This window comes from Notechis scutatus, chromosome 3 (assembly GCF_049901735.1).
Source record: "Notechis scutatus isolate UNSWTSFEM ecotype Mainland chromosome 3, rNotScu1.2, whole genome shotgun sequence".
Lineage (NCBI taxonomy): Eukaryota > Metazoa > Chordata > Lepidosauria > Squamata > Elapidae > Notechis > Notechis scutatus.
In genome coordinates, this window is record NC_142011.1 from 58953480 (window position 1) to 58967987 (window position 14508).

Below are 14508 nucleotides of genomic sequence, written 5' to 3' on the forward strand. Positions count from 1 at the left end.
GTGGCCAGCTGGGAACACTTGAAATCTGCAATAACTCACCTGAATATCAAACTGGGGATTTTGAGCCAAATATTCTGCTTAGTTCAAATCAATATGTACATTTCAGTCTCTCCACTTACTGCTTTGCTATCCAAAGTTGTTATCTTAAAGCCTCTTCAGTTCTGTTTTTTTTTTTTTTGCTTCAGCAGCATACACATTCTGTTTTTTTCCTAATTAGTTTTTTATTTCTTTTATTACACCGATTCTTTTCCACATCACTCATTCTTAAAAATAAAAAGAGGTTTGTTAGACCAAATCAAATATCTACAGTGGCATTTCTAGGCCTGAGATCTCCTGAGGCAAGAGCTCTCTCAGGTAACTCCTAGCCTCCATTGGTTCTGCTGCCACCTGTTTCCATCTTGCTGCTTCCACTGCCGGTTAATCAGCAAAGTCAGCCTGAGAAGCCCACAAGCAAAACATGGGCATTCTGGCATTCTGGTTCAGCAACTGACATGCTACCACTGATACACTGAAGGTCATCTATAGCCTTCCGTGCTATTTGCTGCTGGTAGCCTTAAGCTGCATGGAGGATAAACACATGGATTCAAACAGACCCTACGAGTTATCTTGGTAGAGTAATCTAAGCAATGCCAAGTTGGTTGGTTTGCCACCTTTTAAATTTCCCAATCATGAGTAATCCTGCCAGGGTACTGTGTTTTGGCAGCTACTTGAGATAAATGTTTGCACAATAGTCATATGCTCTTGTATGAAGCTACTTCCCTCAAAGTGTAACCTCTGAATTAATCTTGTTTTATACCCCTATATTTGTCTCCAACCCCTTTGCACAACTATATCACCTTACCAGCATTAGAAATTGGTTGATTTATTATCATTTGATGCCAACATGAATAAAACTAACATTCCAGGTTCCTCCTTCTGTTTTATTGATCTTCTAATTCCGGGTGCATTTTGGTTCATCAGCAAATGCCAGATTAAGCTGCTTCTGTTTTCAGCAATCCTAGTTGGTTCCCAAAGCATCAGAAATACTCTATAGGCTTCTGCAGAACCTTTGAACACCTACTCAAGGGTACCACTCCTGCTAATGCTCCTCATTTTGCCATGGTTAATCTTTTTCTGTAAAGCATGATAGATAAATTAATACTCAATAATTAAGTATATGTTTTGGGGAAAAAAAGAGATTAACAATTTTAATTGGGTGTAAGGGATTGTTTGTATTTTCTCTTTGATTGCCAAATTTAAGTCAAAGGCTTGGTGATGCTATTTGAAAGCAAAATTCTGAAATTTCTGATACTTTTTCTTGATTGTGGATGTTTTCTGTGTGGTAGGGCCAGTTGGAATATGTAACTGTGTTTTTTTGTTTTTTTAATTGGAATGTTTTTCCACAATATAGTTGCTTGGGAATATGCACAGCTGAGTTTAATGTGTCTTTTATTATAACTGCTAAAATTGTCTTGTGGGTCTCTAAGGATAATTTTCTGTCAGCATCCAGCAGTCTAATCTGTGGTTGGTGCTGCTGCCTGCTTAAGAACATGTGGATACCATTGGGCCTTTGCAAGTACTGTTGAGGGCATGAAAGGCATTTAGGGATGCTAAGAAACATCTCAATGCCACATCCCACCCCCCAAAGTCATATGAGCTGAGACAACCCTTGCTTAATAGCAATAGCATTTAGACTTATATACCATTAAAATAACTATGAGATACAGAAATGAGCATTCCAAAGAAAACATTTCTCCCTTGCGAGTCAGTAATGAATGACACCAATGAACATTTCGCTAGGAGAGGATAAAAATGCAGTTGTTAGCAGAGGCTGTTAATAGAGGGAAGCAAAACCATAAAATATATTTACCACTCAATATCTGCTATATGACTGATGAAAAATTACAATGCATGTTCAGTCATAAAAAGAGGATAACAAAAATTACAACACAGTTGGCAGAATAGAGTGATATTAACATGAAATTTCAGATCAGCAATTTAATGATGGCAGCCAGGAGGGATCAAAGTCAGACTACAGCAGATCAAATGTGAGAGATTTGGGGAGAGGAGTTTTTGCAGGGTTTTTGATAGGAAAGCACAACTCGTTTACAAATCAGTGTTTAATTTTTATTTACGTTTAATCAGCCTAAGTCCCCAGTGCCTCCAAATTTTTCCTGTCTTCTGACTTTCCTGTTATCTTTCTTGCTTTTTCACAATAAAAATCCAGTCCTGGACTAGTGAATAAAATACCAGGATAGGCCACACCTATAACACTTATTTTCCATTGTTTTGGGGACACTGATGTTTTTTTGAACAGCAAGCACTTTACTTAATCATCTTTCCACTGTGGATAATTTCATCTCAACTGCAGCCCTGTCACTATTTCTACAGTACTTTCCTGAATTTCAGAATCCAAACAGATTCTCCCCCCGCCCCTATAAAATAGACCTATTGTGTGAATTAAATTAGGCACCAGAATTTTGAGTTCACAAATACTTTCTTCCTTTACTGGATGCAGTTCTTCTACATTTCTTTTCCTCAAACACCCCAAACTCCCAAAATAAAGGTGGAACAATTGCTGATAGTTGTAAACAGCATATATTTTTGGCAAATTTTGGACTATATTTCTTCATGCTGTAATTGGCAACTTACACGGCTGAATTCTCTTCCATTCAGTATAAACCAATTAATGCACATATAGAAATTATTCAATTGTGAGGAGAATATTTGATATGATAGTTTTCTGAGGTTGATGTTGGGCAAGTTAGCACCTGAGCCTTCTCTTGAATGAAGTGGAAGGATGCAGAGAGGTTTTCTATCTCAATTGCAGCACATAATAATTTTTATTGATGTCCTTCTGCAGTGTGGGCTAGGAATAGGCTTAGACTATCATGAAAAGGGGTTAACTACGTATTTCAGTATGATGGTGCACACTTCAAAAATGATTTAGAGGAAGTGCTTTACATCACATCTAATTGCAGACCTTCTCTGCTGTTTATTAAAGCAGCCTGACCTTTTTCAGTTGTCCACGTGAACATTTTCAGTTCCTAAGAAATGCTCTTTTTGATGTCATTGGTGTTTGATAAAAAAAAAAAAAAAAAAGAATTGCACAGATGGGTTAGAGGGCAAAATATCAAATCCTCCAAAACAATAGAAAATAAGGAAACTTAGTGGAAGATGCAACATTCCTGCTACATATTTTCTAAATTATCTAAATGCCACTGTTTTAAAGAATCCACTTATAGTTAATGCAAGTCTTTTAAAAAGCTGCAGGTTTCATTTTTCAGGCTCATTTAGAGGCCTGTACAAATTTGAACTATTTTAGTAAGTGAAGTGCTGTGCTTGTTACAAGATCTGAAAGCCTTCTTATGAATCATTTCAAAGCATGGACAGACCCTATTTATTATGTTCAGTCTTGTTATTGCTATCACTAGCATGGCAAATTTCAACAACAATTCATTCTGACACATGGGCTTTTATTGCCTCATGGTTATAAGTTTTTGCTCTTAGGCACTCATTGACCCTATGATCAATTTTGATTGGGTGCTAGATTGATAGAGTAGTAACTCAGTAATACAGTAATTCTGAAGAGGATACAAAGTCATCTTTAGAAGTCATGAATGGTGACCTTAAAAGTTTCTAGCTTGTCTTCTGTGGAAGCCCAAGGGAACAGCATTCATATAGAAAGAAGGTTGGGATTTATTTTTTTATTAAGATCAGTCTTGCTCATGTACTGCTTACCCAAAAGACTTCAAGCCTGACAATTTCTTATTAAATTGATTTCAATTCTGTATCACTGAAGCAAGTTCTTAATTACTTGCACTTTCATCTGTGCCCACTGACGGAGTAGAGGTGCAAAGAGGGGACTTCATTTGCATATATTGATTAGAGTGCACCAAAGCTGTATTGTGTCTGTCCATCATGTTGAGGAAGTGTTAATTCAGAGTCTGTCGAGGAAATGGGGGGGGGAGGGCAACCCTTTCTGTATGAGAGGGCTCTCTCTAGCTCACAAGGGCATTTTTAACTTTTAAAAAAATGAACAAATGACATATACATCTTTATTTTGCAATTTTGTCTCCTCTGTCTAATGCCAAAATTGCGAAATAGGTTTTTCTTTTAATACATTCTGAATGAAGATGTGATTTCTTTTCCTTCTGAATGTTTAATTTATCCCACAATTAGGGATACTGGTACAATTTATTCAGCATGAATTACAAAGCAAATTAAGTTGAATGGTACTTCTTGAAGTAATACCTGGGTTGGAAGGTAATGATTTTCTGGTAAAGTTTGACATCATCATCATCATAAAAGGGAAAGCTGAAAGCTGATTGGGATTGAACTCCTGGCAGTAGACAGAGTCAGCCTGCAACATTGCATTCCAACTACTGCCTTCATCCCTTGAACTCTCTGAAATACTACTATTAGTATTAACGTATACTATTAGATAAACGTATTAGGATCTATCCCAATCAGAAACCCTGGATGACCAAGGAAGTCCAGTGCCTCTTGCGTGACAGGACCAAGGCCTTGAGGTCCGATGATGGGACAAGATACAGTGTTGCCAGAGCTAATCTGAAGAAAGGTATTCGGAAGGCCAAGACTGATTATAAGAGGAAGACTGAGGATAATTTTTATAGCAATAACTTGAGGCAGGTGTGGCGAGGGATTCAACAAATTACAAACCATCAACTGACCAATGTCATCCCTGCTTCATTGGTAGAGGAACTGAATCATTTCTTTGCTTACTTTGAAGTGGAGACATCAAAGATAGATAAAATACAACCACCAGCCAATTGTAGCCCCCACCTCATTGTGGAGGAACAGGAGGTGAGGAGCATTCTGAGGGCTGTGGACCCTAGAAAGGCTGCTGGTCCTGACGGTATCTCTGGCCGAGTGCTTAAAGACTGTGCTGAGTCTTTAAGTCTTAAGGCTGGAGTCTTTACCAGGATTTTCAATCGGTCTTTATCCCAGTCCACTATTCCATCTTGTTTGAAGGCTTCCACCATTGTTCCGCTGCCAAAGAAGTTCCCTATCAATAATCTCAACAATTACAGACCAATGGCACTCATTCCTATCATCATGAAGTGCATTGAGAAATTGGTCTGCTGGCACATCATTTCTGGTCTTCCGCATACATTTGATAAACACCAGTTTGCATACAGAAGAAATAGATCTACAGAGGATGCTATAGCCATTACTCTTCACACTGCTCTGACTCATCTAGAACAGTGGGGGTTGGGGGTATGTGAGGATGCTTTTTGTAGATTTTAGTTCTGCTTTTAACACAATTCTTCCACATAGACTAGTATCTAAACTTCTGGACCTTGGACTTTCTCATTCAATCTGCCTTTGGATTATGGATTTCCTGTCTAGCTGCTCACAGAGGGTCAGATTAGGTAATCAAGCCTCTTCAGCCCTTATTCTTAACACTGGTACATCACAGGGTTGCGTGTTGAATCCCTTACTCTATACTCTTTATGTGCATGACTGCATTCCCACTCACACTAGTAATACTATTACTAAATTTGCAGATGATATAACAATGGTGGGACTCATCTCCAGGGGGGATGAGTCTGCCTACCAAGATGAGGTGGACCGGTTGCTTTCATGGTGTGGAGACAATAACTTGATCCTCAACACCAATAAGACCAAGGAACTTATAGTGGATTATCGAAGGAACATATCAGACATCCAGCTCTTGCTTATCAATGGAGACCGAGTGGAGCAAGTGGCCAGTTTTAAGTTTCTGGGTGTTACCCTAAAAGAGGACATGACCTGGGGTACCCACATTGCAGCCCTGGTCAAAAGGGCCCAGCAGAGATTATACTACCTGAAACTTCTCAGAAAACAACAAGTGAATGGAAAACTGTTGGTGACCTTCTACTGCTGCACCTTAGAGAGCATTTTAACATACTGTACTTCTGTATGGTTTGCCAATTGCACAGTGGCAGATAGGAAAGCACTCCAGAGGGTTAACGTCATTGCCCAAAAGATCATTGGTTGCCTTTTCCCCTCTTTGGAAGAGCTTTATAGCTCCTGCTGCCTTAAGAAAGTTCAAAATATTCTCAAAGATCCATTTCATCCTGGGCACCCTTTTTGGGAACTATTATCATCTGGAAGATGGTACAGAATATTAAAAACAAGCACAAACAGGCTGAAAAACAGCTTCTATCCCAGGGCAGTAGCTCTTTTGAATTCTATTGTACAGTGCAGTGTTGGTGCAGTGTTGCAGGTTTTCGGTTCAATGTATGGAGTGTGAAGGATGTATGTTTGTGTTTATTTTCATGGTCATGATGTGCACTGAAGATGGTGTACTATTGTTAATAAATCCTGAAAACAGTGTTTGCCTTTTTAGCATTTGTATCATATTATTGGCTCATATTCAACATGTGATAAGCTAGAACACTTGGGTTCTTTTCACAGGTATCACTATCCAACTCTCTTTGGTTCTGCACTCATGCTTTTCATTTCTTCTCCCTAGATGTAGGACTTTTGCCTTATTAAAAAAAATTGTGCCTCATCTTCTATAATGTTAGTCATTCCTAATTTCATGTCATCTGCAAATTTGATAATCCATATAACCCATACAACTACATCCTTATTAAAAATGTTAAAACATGATTAAAAGCTAGGACTGAGAAGTGTGGCAATTCTATTCAATACTACTTTCCAAGGTGATATGGCACCATTTATAAGTATTCTCTGGGTACAGTCACTCAACCAATCTTTCTTACAGTTGTATCAACTAATCTGTATTTACCATTTATTAATTAGGATATGATGACAGACTTTTTTGAATGCTTTGCTGAGTTTATCACGGTATACTATGTTCATCAAATTTCCTCACTCTATTAAGCATGTAACTTTCAAAAAAGATGTACTGCATATATATAATGCTATGTAGTGCTAATAGTAATGAGTACTATAGTACTAATAGATAGAACTATCAGAGTTTCCAAAAAGATAAGCACTAATAAACTTCCCAGACGAGACACGTCACTTCATGTAATTTTAATACTGATCAAAGAAGGCCTTTCCAATGTCAGTTTTGGGGAAAAATAGTAAAGAGTCGGTCCCTTTATGCTGTTGCATTTTATATCGTCAGAAAGAAATGATGTTTGGATGCGTGCCTGAATGGCTATAGCTGAGAAAGGAGTCACTTTGTGCAGAACTTTTTAGAAGAGTCCCATCCTTAGTATTTGTGGAGATGGCTAGAACTGATCTTTGTGGGAAAGCTAAGTATATATTTTGTTCTTTTATTGGGAAATAAATCATACATTTAGTTTGTTATGAAGCACTATTTAACTGAGCAGTATTACCAATATCAAAAAACAGTTAAGAAATGTTAGATTTGATTTGTTCTGTACTACATGGAAAGTAATGATGGGGTTACAGTTCTTATCTGCTAAACAACTGGTTAGGGTTAGGGTTAGGGTTATTATATTTAAATAGTTCTGAAAAGAATAAAACTTGCCTATCAATATACCTTCTTGCTGATTCAAGATATGTGCAAAATGTAGAAATGGCTAAGAAAGAAATTATTTCACAAGGTACAAAAAAAGGTTAAACTAGTTTCTTTTTAAAAATGAACTTTCATTAAAGAAGTTTCTTTCAAAGTAAAAACAATTCAAATTTAAAGGAAAAAATAAAGGAAAAGTGATAAGTAAATAGAAAAGAGATGAAAGAAAATAGACAAAGAAAAAAATACAACAGAAGTGGTTTCTCATTTTCTTATTGGTAGTTATAAATATATTTATATTTTATCCTTTCTAAGGTTACAGCATAATTGCTTTAATTCAGTAACCTACCCTTTCTAATGATCAAACTGAACATCATTTTTTCTTTTTTCAGCAAAGAGTCCATAAATGGTACCAGTCGCTAATACATGCAGTGATTCATGTATCTCTAAGCAAACAATTTTGTCACTTCTGCTAGTTCATCATTTTAGAAATCATTACTCTATTGCGGTGTTTCAAAGTCTTTCCATTTTTTTGATATAATACTCTTGCAGCAATAAGATATAAGAATGGTCTTCCATGGCTCTTTTCTAATCATCCATTAATCCCAGCAAAGAAAGTTCTGGTTTCATAGCGAAAACAAGTTTCCATCAACATCATTAATTGCAACCATTATTCTAAGTTTTTTCCCCACTTCCTCTTAACCCATTCACTCTTTCGTCATGTGTCTGTCCCCAATTGAATCCTCTTTATTCTTTCTGGCTGATCAAACCACCTCAAAGTACTTTTTGTACTGAACACTCATCAGTATTGGTCACTCATTTCAGTCCACTTTCATTCGGCATTCATTCTTGGTCCTGTCTCTTCTTGGTTTAATACTCAAAATAAATAATCCATACCCAGTCCATTCAACTTATCTTTATACAGGTAGTCCTTGACTTACAACACTTCATTTAGTGGCCATTCAAAGTTACAACGTCACTGAAAAAAGATGACTTATGACCATTTTTCACACATGACCATTACATCCCCATGATCACTTGATCAAAGTTCAGATACTTGGCAACTGACTCATATTTATGATGGTTTTGCAACCTTCTGACAAGCAAAGTCAATGGGGAAGCCAGATTCACTTAAAACCGTGTTACTAACTTAACAGCTGTAATGATTCACTAAATAACTGTGGCAAGAAACGTTGTAAAATGGGGAAAATTCACTTAACAAATGTTTCATTTAATAACAGAAATTTTGCTCAATTGTGCTAGTAAGTCAAGGACTACCTGTATTTCTCCCGATATACAGTACCCAATTCTATGTGCTGAGAGTATGCTCTTATTATACACAACCATTTTACTTATTTCAACAACAATTTGTACTACCCATGTTTAATTAGATCACATACCATCCCCTGTCTTCGTACCAGTATTCATGCATATTAAACATTTTTCATCCTTACTAAGATTTCTGTCAAAATATACAGCTTTATCTACTTGCTTTGAGTTTTTTACCATTTGGTATAGCTGCAAATAATTTTCTTGTCACAAGCAGCTATCTTTTATTACATTAATGTTCAAATCCATTTTCCTTGTGGTATCACACAATCTGTCTAGCATTTGCTGAAAGTCATTGGTTTCTCAGCCAATAACAGCATGATCTATGTATAAAGGTTCGTGTACAATAATGTCTCCAACTAATACACCTTTAACAATACTGCAAGCATTAATTATGCATTTATTCATAAATACATTAAACAACCAATGCATATTATTCTCTTTCTTCCAGCAGTGCTGTGCTATTTACTAGGCATTCTGTTTATTTTCATGCCTGCTTTATTTCTGTCACATATACCTCATTCAGCAACCAAGCCTTAATTTCATCTTCAAGCAAAACATCAATTCACAGAGCCTATTCACTTTCTCATATGCTTTCTTTAAATCAGCAAATATTCAATAAACTTTCTCATATTCCTGCATTACTTAGGGAGCTACTGAAAAAGCTACAATAAAATGTGCTTATTACCTGCTTAGCATAAAGCTGTATTGTGCTTCCTAAATTTTGCTTTTGATTGCTTCTTGTACCCTTTCAATCAGAATTCTGTCAGACATCTTTCCAAGCATTAAAGTAATCTCTCTGTAGTTTTTGCATGGACTCTTGTCAGTTGTTTTTTTTTTTACATAGGAGAATAATAACAGCATTCTTCCAATTGTCAGCCACAGATATAGTCTTCACATATGTTAAATAAGTTGCCTGGCCATTCCAAAACAAACCATCTATACATTTTTGCATTTTTCAAGTTATACCATCTAGGTCTACAATTTTGTAACATACCAACACACTTATCATTTCCTTTTCATCATTTTTTCTTTGGAATACTAACATTAATAGCAATGTGATTGAGTCCATATTGCACTGATTGTGCCGGTTAGTTTTGTCTTTATGTATTGTCTTCATTTTTTTTTCTTATGGTGATTTTTACCTGTTTTTTTATTTCTTATCTGCCCACAGTTGTATGTTTCAGATGGACAGCCACCATGTGAATTGACTAAATGATATTTGTTTCTGTTCCACTTATCACTTTCTGTTTTCTAAAGTATTCCTTCCAACGCTCTCTCACTTCATCTCACTTTCATTCCAAATCCATCTACTCTATTATTTTTCCCATTTATTCTTCTAGGAGGCTCCTTGCTAATCCTTCTTTGTCTATTCCCAAAACATTTGTTTTATTTGCATCAAAACTATTCTTCATTTTTTTTCTGCATTTTTTAAAACCATGGAATCAAAAAATAGCAAGCGAGGATTGGAAGAGAACCTGGAGATCTTCTATCCACCCTCCCCCGCAAACCCATCAAGTTAAATGTCAATCTTTGCTTGCAAGCAGTTGATGGGATGTGAGCAACAACATGTTTATTTGCAAATGGCTATTTAGATTAGAGGTCCCAACTTGCATAGAATAATTGGGTGAGAATACTTGGAATAAAACTGTCACTGGGCTTTGTTTGTGTTTATAGCATACCGGCCAAAATGTGCCCAAACTGACCAATAATATCATTACTCACAGAGACTTCTTTATGTGCTATAGGCTGGTAACCTAGACTACATCTTTATTTTATTTAAAAGCATGGCTAAAACTTTGGTATAAATTAAAGTCCTTCTTGAAGCTGTTCAAGGACATTGTTCCCTGTAAATTTAAAGTGTGGAGTTTGAAGGGAAGCAAGTTGGGGGGGGGAAGCACTCTTTCAAAGGGGGAACAAGTGATCAGTCTCTCTGCTTATCTTGACCTATTGCTGCAGAACTGTAACATATTTCTCTTTTTTTTTTCACAGTACAGGAATTGTGCTGGATGTAGCCAAATAGAGTGGAATACAAGAGGCAAACACCAATAAACATACTAAGTCTACTAAATTTAAAATAACCCTAAATCTGACCATGTGTTTCATGAAAAAGTTCCAAATTGCATTTGTGGTATGGATTCCCCAAGTGGCGACAATGCCTGCATTGTCGGATTTGTAGTCTTTGCTCACTCTGAGGAATGGCGAACAGGGTTGAGCAAAATGCCAACCCAGGGGAAAAAGAGAGAATATTGAAATATATACGCGTAGTTCTCGATTTCTGTGCTCACAGAATGGCTAATCAAAGTCAGCCACACCCCAAGGCAATTGGCTCATACCCAAGACAAGAGGATGACACGAAAGAGGAGTCCCAGACTTAAAAAAGGAAGTGGTAAGTGAATCACTTTCTGATTATTCAGGAAAATATTTAAGACAGAGCCTGCTGTGAACTGACATGTTCAAAGTCAGAATTGGAGAGGCAGATTTATCTTATTCTATCCTTATTTATTCCATCTCGTCCTTTTCTCCCATTTGCGTCTCCCCAGTTTTGCAGAAGTATTCAAGTATTTTGACAGGGTTTCATAAGCAGGGAGAAAGGGTTCATGCTTAACTTGAAAAGAGGATGTAGTTTAGGCCCAAACTCCTTTTATTTCTCCCACTGACTGGGTTCACTTGCTAAGCCCTGTCCTGACCCAGTTTAGTGTCAACAAGTGTACTAGAGATTGGACAAGTAAACAGTACTTAGAGCCTTTCTGTGTCATAGGTGCTGTGAATAAATGCTTATTTCAGTTCAGGAAAACTTGATGGCCTCTGGAATTATTAGCAAATTGCCACACCACACTGGCTTTTCCAGCTGAGAATTTTTTTCACAGCACAGTTTAAAACCAATCTGTAATTTGGCCTCACTATCTGCAGATTTAAAGTGCCTTCAGCAGGGCCCTGTCGACTTGTTTGTGAGTCTGGATCTCGTAAAGAGTTCTTTCAGATCTGAATTGACAGAGCATAAGTCAACCTGTGTTCCCTCTTCTTCTATTAGACTGACATTTGTTTTGTGAATGACCATACAACCCTTTCCTCTTTCCTTCACAGAATGATAGGAACCTAATTTCCAAATGATCCCTCCATGCAGCCGATTCATTTATCTAGATGTAATATAATTTGACCCTTTGCAAACATTTCTTCAGGATGCTTTGGAGATTTGCAAAGAAAGATTGACTTTTGAAACTATTAGTAAATTCATTGAGAAGTCTCAAAAGTTTTCTAATCATTATGGTGGGGTTTCTGTAAGCCCTAAGATGAAGCATTCTGATGGGTATATGAAATGTGTCGCCCCAAGGTAACCTGAGAGAGTTGGATGACAATAAACATTTTTGTAATATACAAGCTAAATGGCATTTGAGGGTTTTAACCCCAGTGGACTGAAGAAAACACTAGCTCAGAAGCAGATCATATGGCTCATCTCTCCAATGAGTTGTCACAAACAAGATACTCTGCCCAAAACAGGAGAAAAAGGGGGCAATTTGTTTCCCGGAGAGTTGGAGGTTTTGGCTATTTGCACTGTGGCAATGCTGGTTTGTAGACTGTAGATTACCCATGATGTGGATGTGGCTGCATATACTCAGAGAACATCTACCTGATGTTCTGTAAAGGACTCAAACGTGAAATTTCTGACCTAGCAAAACTAATCCCTCAGATTGTGCATTATACTAAAGAACTGGAAAGTGAATGTGGCACCAATTTTAAACAACCTAGCAGTAGATTCAAGTAATTATAAGCCAGTTGACTTAACGTTTGTAACAGGCTAACTGCACGACATGATCATCAAAAAAAAAATCACCCAGAAATACAAAGGAAGGAAAATCTGCATGGGTTCTGCAAACAAATTCTGTTTCACCAATCTTCTGGAATTTTTAAGGACATGAAGAGTGGGTATGGATGAAGGTGAGACTGTGTTTTTGAATATTCAAAAAGCCTTTGACAAAATTATTCATGCCCTTGAGTAAACTTAATAGTCAGGAGATAAGAGCATTAGGATTCTGTTAGGATTGGTGCTTTTTTTAGTTCATAATCTTGAAATAAGGGATAAACAGTAATATGGCCATGTTTATAAATAATAGCAAATTATTCAAGATGGTAAGACAAAAAAATGACTGTAAAGAGATCCAAAACAAACTTTATGAATGGTAAAGAAAACAGCAGATTAAATTTCAGTGTATAATAGCACAGATTGGGGATAAAAAATCTTCTTATATGAACTAATGGGATTTAAGTTGTTTGTATGTACCCAGGAAAAAACTTTGGGCCAATCACTCACTTTCAGCCCAACGCACTTTACAGGGTGGTTGTGAGGAAAAGAGGAGGAAATAGAACTCATTGCCTTGTAACAATAATGGCAAGCGTCAAAATAGATTCCTCAATTAAAATGTGAAGCAGGTATGTGGCTGCTATGAAAAAAACTCAAATTCCATCCTAGGTTCATTAGGAAAATGAATATAAATAAACATATCAACACTATAATGTCTTATTATAGATCTATGATACACCCGCATCTGGAATATTGGGCAGTTCTGTTTCTTGAATTGGGAAAGGACATAATCAGAGTTAGAAAAAAATGAAACAAGCTACCAAAACAATCAGGGTGGTCAAACAATTACATTGTGAGAAAAGTCTGTAGTATTCGGGATCATTTTGTTTGCAAAAAAGGTGAGCGAAGGTAGACACATTCAAGATGTATAGTCATACCTGACATGGAAAAAGTACAAAGGAAGAAGTATTTAATCCCTCTCAAAACATTGGGACCAGGAATCATCTAATGAAGTTGACTGAAAGATTTAGAACAGATAAAAGAAAGTATTTGCCACACTGACTTTACTACCGGTGGTTTTCATTGCTATAAGAAGTGGTCTTAAAACAACTGGATAAATTCATGGAGAACAAATTTATCAAGGACTGTTGTCCTTGAAGATGCAGTTTTCTCTTACAGTTGAGGTCAGCATTGACAGATACCAGTTCTAAGAAAACAGTGGTACGAGTAAGGCATATTTCCACCTCTTATTTGTGAGCACTTTAGACTAGAGCCTTCTGACTGTTTTAAGAAACAAAATACCAGATTATTATGGACCTTGGCTTGATCTATTTTTCTATTTTGCACATCAGAAAATTCAATATTTGGAAGTACGCTTGAATCAGAATAAATAAAATTTTGCCAGCTTTCACCAGAGTCAAGCATTTCCTCGTCCTTACCTATAATTTTGTTGATAGTTTTGATGACTTCCAATTTTTTTTATACCTAATGTTTGTTTTCATTGATTAAAAAACAGAAAAAATGAAAAGAATACAGTACATACATGTAAATATATAGCACAACATATCTAAATTAACTTATATGGTTAATATTTTTTCTATTGTATAAACTGTACACTAAAGTGAAAATTGAAATGATAATTCAAAATATGGAATTATCAAATCAAATCATAGATATATCAAAATTTAAAAATAAAAAAACAAGTGTTATTGTAGCCCCTTTTTAGGAGATATTGCAACTAAAAAAAAGGAAAAATATTCAATCTTCCTTTGTTCTCTTTTTTCCTCTTATGTAAACATTTTATAACATGCTTTAAACTTCTGGGATCATTGCTTATTTTAATTTAAATCTTTTTGATGATTTTTAAACATTTTTCTTCTGAAACCATACTCTTGAGTATCTTAACTTTCCTTACTGTGTGTGATAGTTTCCAATTTCA